We start from the raw sequence: 8,932 nt of genomic DNA, 5'->3' as shown, positions 1-8,932 counted from the left end.
GATTCCGTTTCTTCGGAAGATTCATCAGCCCGCAGGCAAGACTCATCAGAAACTGCCAGTTTTCGACCGCGCTGTTAAACCATAAAATTGTATTGTATCAGTGAATCATAATGCATTAAGCAGCTGTATTTTACCCGAGCTGCAAGGAAGTCCATGGTTGTATTGTGCTCTTGGATACCTTGTTCGTCAGGACAATGTGAGTTTGCCAGAGAAACGTCAGCAACGCCAGTCCGCGCGGGATCCTGCATGTTGTCCAGTGATTCTACCACAGTTGCTGGAGCGGCGGCTGGTGGACTGTTTGAGGCATCTTTCTTTGACCTTTTTTCTTAGCTGCATTTCTTCCACGAGGCTTTAAAACCGGCAAGGAAGAAGCACTGAAACTGGCTCCAACGGTAATAGCTTGGCTGCTCTGCGCGTCGTCATTCCTAAGCGCTTCAACTTGCCGACATCACTCATGATTGAGGAAAAAGAAGCACCAAAATACCAATATTTTTACAGTTATTTTTCTGATAAAGTGGAGAATACCCAGAAAACAAATGTGCACTTGGTTTAGCAAGCGAAAACTGAACAGCTCCAACAAACAAGAGTCCGGTTAACTTTCGATGAGAGCGGCACAGTACCGGAACTATATCCGGCCCCGGCGATTACTAAGTAAACGTGCAAAATGGTCGTTCCAAGTAGTGTTGTACAATTTTTTGCCCATTGCGGTTTTTATTTACTGATACCAGAGTTTACTAATGCTAATGCGTCACTGCATTTAATAGTGCTGCATTAGTGACCAGCAAGCGCTTTTCATCAACGATTTAAAATTTTCTTGCAAACAAACACGTATTGGTAAAATAAAAGTAATAGGATGTGTACTCGCAGTTACCTGAGCTGTAAGAAGCTTTGTGATATCAAACATGCCTTATCACTTTGATTCGGATGTCCCACAAATGAGCCAAGATAGTTATTCATTAAATATTTATTTACTAAACTAGATTTCCAGGAGAAAACATGGTAGACAGTCGACTGACCTTTGCAACAAAGTTTGGCATTGATGCCTTTTTATTTGTCCGCGACTGTTACAAGAAAGTCCCGTTTGTAGAGCGACCTTCCTGCCGCACTGAATTGGTCCAGGTAAAAAGCTGATTTTGGAAAGAATTTACTGAAGTTGTTTATTCACTCTTAGTTCACCAACGCATTTTCATTCTTCTCTAGGCTATTCATATGCTTTCTTCCGATCAACTGGCTACAGACCCAGTGCGACTTAAACGTCTTCTCGAGGAATATCTTCCTTTGTGCGACATTGAGTATGACGAGCGTGAATCACCTGTTCTTCTCCCGCCAGCCATGAAATATTGCCCTTTGAAGTGCAAGTATCGGAACGGTTCGAGGAGCTCCTCGACTTTTGTTCCCAACTCATAAGCCGCCAACAAAGGCCGCGGTGTTTGAAGCAGATGGCACCTCACGAAATGTCGTTGTGATACAGAAAACGTGCAGAGGATGCCGTTCCATTTTGAATATGATATGGTTCATATCTACGAGGAGGGTATCAGTTTTATCCTTATCGTCGGCCGTACCTTCGAATTACTCCCAACTGCTACTTTTCGCGTCGTTTATGGAGCACATTGTCAGAACGATGTAAGCAATACATACATCTATTTTCTTCTTTAGCAATCATTGGTTTACGAGAACTGAGTTTAAGTCTTTCACAGGGTTAGCGGTCGGTTCACGTTTGAATCGTTTGCCCTTATATGGGAAGCCACTTATGAACAGAAAGGTAACTAAAAAATTTGGCTGCACCTTTTTATTTGGGCACGAAAGGCATATGACAGCAAAATCTTTCTAGATTTCGACAGGAAATGGGTGTCAACCGCTTTTTATCGGCATGAAGTCGAAGAAGAGCTTCGACAGAGGTAGCTTAATTGAGACGATATTCCAACAAGCGAACAGCTTTGACGAGGTACTTCCTTATCTGGAGGCATGCCGATTGGCAGAGGGGTTTCACATTGCCACACCGCCCGTTGTGATGAGTATAAGTGCAAATACTTTCTCATTATGGACGGCTTCTGGATGATTTCGTTTCTTCATTGTGCAGCCTTAATAGAGGTATTTTGTTCTAAAATTTCCCACTATACACAATTAAGGAAGTTTATGAATTGCAGAATATGATTGCGGGTTCTCAAGTTTGTCTCTACCTCCGGTTTGCACTGCCCAGCCCGAGCCTGGTTCCATCTACTGCAAAAAGCATGGCAAAATAAGCCCTGCTGGAGTAAAGGCAACGTTGTCAGCTACGTTTGCTCAGACCGCTTTCGCTATTCCTGGTGAGACTGCTAAAGATTTTGTAGTAGCGTAGCCTATAAATTTAGACAATCAGTGCTCTATCTTTCAGAGCTCAAAGGATTACTAGGTGCAATAGACCTATCCAAACCGATGGAAGAAACAAACGCAGCAGACGAAGTGGTACCATGCCGAAAAAACCTGGGGGAATATAAAACGAAGAATTCAGATAAAGTTGTTTCTGCACCACGCTCGAGGGGATACTTGGTGGTACACAGCCCTTACGGACAGATACGATCCCAGTCACCAATATATAGGTCAGCTATATCCCATTTACTTTACCGGTTTCAGGGAAGTGACATTATGATGGTATCGTACAGGTCGGAATCACCTTCTCAAACATTTCTGATCGCTATTTCGTCGCTATTGGCTCACATCAAGAATTCAAAGATACCACAGGAGGAGTTTGAAAATGTTTTTGTTGTCTACGACAACATGTGCAACCTAAATCGTTTGAAAATTGCACAAAAGCCGCGGCACCAGTAAAGATCCGTACCAACGGTGCATATTTATGCACCACTGGTGCATGCACCGTATGTTTTGTGCACCATGAACCTGACCACTACTTACCTCACAATTGTCAGTTATTGTACAGAGTATAGTATCTATCGTCACCCTTCGCCGCTTGCTACTCTGCCCATATATGCCCTTTATATTATGGTGCATGTTTATGAACATTATGGTTCATATTTTTGTGCACCACTGGTACTTGCATAATTGCATTTACAAGTATTTACGCTTCATTAAATTTTTTCAGGTTGTTTATCGACATCGAGAAAATTCACGTCGTGTTCGAGCACTGGGGCATATTAAGGGTATAACTTTGCATTACTAAAACTCTGACCCATAAACCAATTTAAAATTTAAAGCCTTAGTTCAATAACTTCCATTGTTTTACACTCAACCGCAGTCGTACACGTGGGGTTTGGGGCAGCAGCATACTAAGTATTTTAGAGTACAGTGGCGCCATTAACTTCGGTCAGTATCATAGTACAGAAATTTCTGTACAGTATATTTCCTGTTTTTCAGCGAATTTTTTTTATTTGTGATTACACAGACTGTTTGCACTGCAGTCATACTGATTCACATGCTGCTTTTCTTAGATAGTTAGTGTATTTATTAAACTGTTATTAATAGATTGATAGTTAACTACAGTACTGATTTGAACCAGAATGCGCATTATTGGGCAGTACAGTACTCATGCAACCATAAAGCCCATACTAACTATTACAAAACTTAGTCAGTACTTTACTGACAATAATGGTTTTTGATATCGCATGCTTCTTTAACAGTCGCTTGGAGACAGTTTGTGCTTAGTCAATTTTCGTCGCGATGAGTTAACAAACTGTGTGTTAGTAAAAGGATGAGTATGAGTTGCTGTATGTTTATGCAACAACAGCAACAACACCAACAAACCGTGAGTTAGTAAAAGGGTTGTAAGACAACGATGAGTACTACGGGTAGCAGTACTACTGTAAAACAAATGTGGTGCTAAATAACTGCTAATGCCATACTTGCACTGCGTATTATACACAAATTAATACTGGGCCAAGGTGCATACTGTATAATCGGCAGCAGCGCCTTGTAAGTCAACTTGAAAGCCGTCGGAATTACCTCAACCGACCGATTTGTGGTGTGAACGATGGCGAAAGCACTTTACAGTAAGTACTTACGCACTACAGATATTGCAGTATTTATTTCAAAATAATATAATACAGTACTACCAATACATTTTCAAGGTGATCTTCCGAACACCGCCGAACATCCCGAAACAGGCGAACAGTATATGGGGCATTTGCCGTACTGCCCCTGCTACAAAAGTACTGCAGTACATTATAATCTTCCAGTACCACCACACTACAACTAAAAACATATTCTTTTCCAAAAAAATTAAGGTAGAAAGTAGTTCTATACCTGAAAAATGTAAGCGAGGTACAATCAGCTCGAGAAAAGTCTACCTTAATTACAGTATTTCTATTTGGTTTCATTGTGTGTTTTTTTATCAAAGATTAACTCTACCAATGAATCGCACATTTATTCAGTACTAACTCGAACTGATTGTTTATGGTAAACATTAAAAGCTAGTACTTAGCTGCAAAGTATTATAGTATTTTCAAAGCGTAGCAGCACTTTGTTTTATTCGGCACCGCAGTACTTTCAGGTGTCTCAATCACTTTGGTGCATCATTACTATGGCAGTATTATAGCACTATCAAAAGCATTGTTCATTTCAGCACTACAGTACATTCCAGGTGTCTCGCCAGTCATCTGTTTCGGCCTGTTCAATGTTCTCGAAGGTTTTGGTGCATCAGTACGGTGAAAGTATTACCCCCACGTCCAACTCTTCAAAGCACTGTAATACTTCCAGTACTGATGCACCAAAGTGACCTTCCCGAACATCCCGAATAGGCCGAAACAGGCGATTGAGCACTGAGGCACCTGGAAAGTACTGCAGTACTTTGAGTGAGATGCGCTTTGAAAGTACTGTAATACTTCCAAAGTACTGATGCACCAAAGACCTTCCCGAACATCCCCGAACAGGCCGAAACAGGCGATTACACTGAGGCACCTGAAAGTACTGCAGTACTTTGAAAGTAGGACAGTACTTTGAAAGTACTGTAATACTTCCAAAGTAGTGATGCACCAATGTGACCTTGCCGAACATCCCCGAACAGGCCGAAACATGCGATTGAGCACTGAGACACCTGGAAAGTACTGCAGTATTCTTTAAATGTAATGTGCAGTACTTTGAAATGGTTGTAATTTTTTTAAAGTACTGTACGAGAGTTACCTTACCGAATAAACCGATACAGAAAACCGATAATGATGCAATTAAAGATTGTTCAGTCTTATGAATTTAATAACAGTGACAATACTTTATTGTACCATGGTGCTAGTATAGTGCAATAAACATGCAACGACGATATCGACATGTTAATTTTAATGAGTTTATCAAGTTAGGCCATAACAGTAATGTAATGCACCGCTACTGGTACAGTATCTTACTCTTTACCAAGCAAAGCCGCTCCCGTTTTCTCCACCTTTGATAATATGTGGCTGCAAGTGGCTAAAGTAATTGACAAGTTTCACTTGAACAACCACATTCGTCCCGAATGCCGTACTGTGTACCCACGGCAAATCAAAGAGAAACATCCAACTTGCAAAAATGTAACACCAGTGCCGCCGAGCAAGGATTTTCTTGGTTTCGTCGGTTCGAGGCTGTTCTAAATCACATTCCAAGAAATCGTCAAGTGTTCTACGTCAACAGACTGATTTATCGACGAAATCAGTACTTGGCCACCGGAAGTTATGCCTGGGATGACGGATCTTGTGTCGACGAAGGAAACGCTACAGTTTAATCTGGCTTTGATGCGCTAATTGTTGTTCGCTCGGTAATCGAGTAATGTATGTTTACTACCGAGTCAGTATTTTAATTTGTCGATTTGCTTGAGTTTCTCCTGTTACTCGGTCAAATTGTCCATCTATACTGACGTCAGTTAAATAAATACGTCTTTATATGGAAACATCTGCTGTCATTTTTTGTCAATACGTCAATATTGACATATCGACCGGCGCAAAAAGGGAGTAGAATCGAGATGATAGGCGAGCTCCCATTTAATCTTCGTCAATATGTCAATATGGACAGATTGACCAGACAAGGCCGCACTGTCTTTAAAAAAATAAAACAAACGTGCTACAAAACTCGCCACTACTGATTTTGCCTTCTTTCTTTGTTGCATTTTCTTTGTCAAAACTAAATTTCGATGAAAAATATACAATAAGACAATGGAATATTATCAAATATGGAACCCAGTTCCATCCAGCTGCAGCGACTGTCAAAAAGCCGTGCTGCTTAGACAGTGATGGGGTGGTCGGTTTAGCAGTGGTGAGTTCTTAGCTTTTCCATAGACTTGTATGTTAAAGTTTTGAAAGATTTCTTTCAGACCTATCTTTTTTTCTTCAAAACTGATTTGTGATGGCTAATTTACATTTTAAGGGCTATCGAATGATACATAGTCACGGCAGTTTGATCAATGCGTCGAGCTGACGGACTCAACAAAGATTAAGGCTTACGCGATTATTATATAGAGATTTAGTAGCACCTAATTAGTGACACCTAATTAGTGGCACCTAGACATAACTGATTGGTGCTATATTAAAACGTGGACTGTATGTATTGTTTGTATTACGATATTACCCGAAAATCCAAATGAGCAGATGTTGTTTAATCAGTATCTTTCTGTGACGTTCTGCGAGCGCAGCTAGTTGATAACGTACTACGGTGTGGGATTTTTGCCGGACATTACAGAGTGGAGCGTTGTTATTAATAGCCGGCACCGTAAATGCACGGTCGCTAAACTAACTGTCCTGGTTTTGACCAGTACATCTGTGAATGATAAATACTAAGTACTTTGTCACTTCTGTTTGCAACTGAAACATGTTTCCTCTGTGGTTTGCCAACGTTTACTTTCTTCGGCCGTACACGAACCACTTGAGAATACCAGAAGTACGAATATAACCCTATCAATCAAAGATAAGCGATCGGTATTTTCCCAACGAATTTGCCTTGCCTTAAAGTTCTGTCGGAAGGACAACGTAGCTTGGACCCTGCCAGTTTGCTTCTGCGCAAAATACAATTTGTGGCCAGAAAGTTTATCGCGAAATGGACAATAACTCAATAAATCATCCGTCCATCTTCCCAACGTATACGCAGTTGTACATCCCACGGACGTATACCAAAAAAGGCGAACTCCTAGGTCAATTTGACACTGCATCAACATTCAACAGCAAAGATCGAACAATATTTTCCGGCGAATAAAGCCTGCGACAGTGGCCAACTACACTTCTACGTGCCTTTCAGGAAAATCCATTACCTCAGTTACCTGCGACAACGGATTTGATTTCTCCCTACCCGCGTGCAGTAAGCAAACTTCAACGGTTTTACTGTCACGCACGGTGCTAGTACTAAACTTTTTCGGTAATCGTTAGCGCCGGTTGCAACTGTGGTTTGCGCTTTTATGCAGGCAATTCGTGTTTTACTGCTTCCAGAAAGTTAAAGCGGAGGTAAGACCGAAAATTATTCAGATCTGGCAGGAGGCAGCGTATTCCATGGTACATAATTACATTCCATCAGTTTTGGGCGTGCTCCGTGTCCGTGAGTACGACATAGCCACGAAAAACCCACATAGAGCCATGATGGCAGAAAGCATGTTTTGTAACATATATTTTGCAACCTATTGGGAGAACACTGCACCGATATTCTTTGCTCAGCCCGGTGGCACGGAGATCCCTTCCAAAATTGCCGTCATCGCGCAAGTATTCGTATTTCCCAGCAAATTTTGCATTAATTTTTTTCTGCAGATTTTTTGGCTAAAATAGGTAATTTTAACAGGAATACCGCAGACGAACGGAAATGCGCGAAGTTTATTAACCTTGTAAGCCGTAATCCATGGTCATATCTGTATGATGGACGAACGAAGCCGACGATTATGGCTATTTACCTGTTTAGCGAATGCTAGAACAACCGCAGAACAACGGATACAGAACAACAGGGAAGCGCGCTTATTTGTTTGATAAGTAACAATTCTAAGAAATATACTTTCGTTCATAAGAAAATCAAACACCCGAGTTAAGTCTTATTTAGCATTAGTGAGAATAACTGTCTGTAAGAAAGCTGCGCGCAAATATCAACTCAATTGTCCAATAAAACCAGAATACACAAAGAATGCAAATCGGTATCAATGTCGCATCGCTATCCGTATTCAATATGCACAACAAACCTGATAGTACCAAAATCTATTTAATTCAGCTGTGGCGTCTACCTATGTATATCGATGTTGTTTTAAAACAGATATCAGTAATCAAACATAAGGTTCTCACCATGAAAGGTTGTTAAAATTACCAATTGAATTTAGAATCAAAAGTCATGGGTTTTGTCTTTAATAAATTACAAGTCCCCAGTCGATGCTTGAGGGCTTATTTCATGGTGGATGCATTATATATTAAAAGATGATGCCTCAGTTATTGAGTAGCATTCATGATTACTTTGAAAACATAATGAACACATTTATTAACAGTTGGAAAGTACTCGTATGTTGTGAAAACTAAATCTCTGTTGCATCTTTAATTATAGTATTAATTAATATGCGGGCGTTACATGTACATATGTGCATATCGCATGGAATTTATCAGACGGAAATGCCGAAATGCTAGCCGCAAAAAAAACTAAGCAATAATAACAAACCATCGTTGCTGCAACTCTGCTAGGCAACAGAGTATGAACAGCGAGAATGAAATGTTTATAATATCCCGAATTCTCGCACAGGATAGATACACAAGAACATCATGGTTTTCATTGCATATGTTTTGCTTGCGCATTGTATTATTTTTTCGGCACTGAATAATTTTTGCGTAACATTTAAATTAGACGCTTAATCTGTTTGAAGCAGTTAGGCGTTAACGGTTAAAAATATGTCAGTATTAAAAGTTAATGTACGCTGGAGTGAATGTATATCCAACGCCATGGAGCACAAAATATCAGTTATGCATGCGAGTATACATAGCGCTATTCCGTTACATATTATACAATATGCGATAACTATGCATCTGTA

At 40.4% G+C, this 8,932-nt stretch overlaps 1 pseudogene; it reads left to right on the top strand.

Annotated features, from left to right (window-relative positions):
* The first annotated feature begins 996 nt into the window (after positions 1 to 996).
* On the top strand, positions 997 to 5,680 carry LOC129602077 (uncharacterized; annotated as a pseudogene).
* The last annotated feature ends 3,252 nt before the right edge of the window (positions 5,681 to 8,932 follow it).

Source organism: Paramacrobiotus metropolitanus, unplaced genomic scaffold, assembly GCF_019649055.1.
Source record: "Paramacrobiotus metropolitanus isolate TYO unplaced genomic scaffold, Prichtersi_v1.0 Parri_scaffold0000323, whole genome shotgun sequence".
Lineage (NCBI taxonomy): Eukaryota > Metazoa > Tardigrada > Eutardigrada > Parachela > Macrobiotidae > Paramacrobiotus > Paramacrobiotus metropolitanus.
Note: the sequence above shows the minus strand (reverse complement) of the source record. Positions and strands in the feature narration are given on the sequence as shown.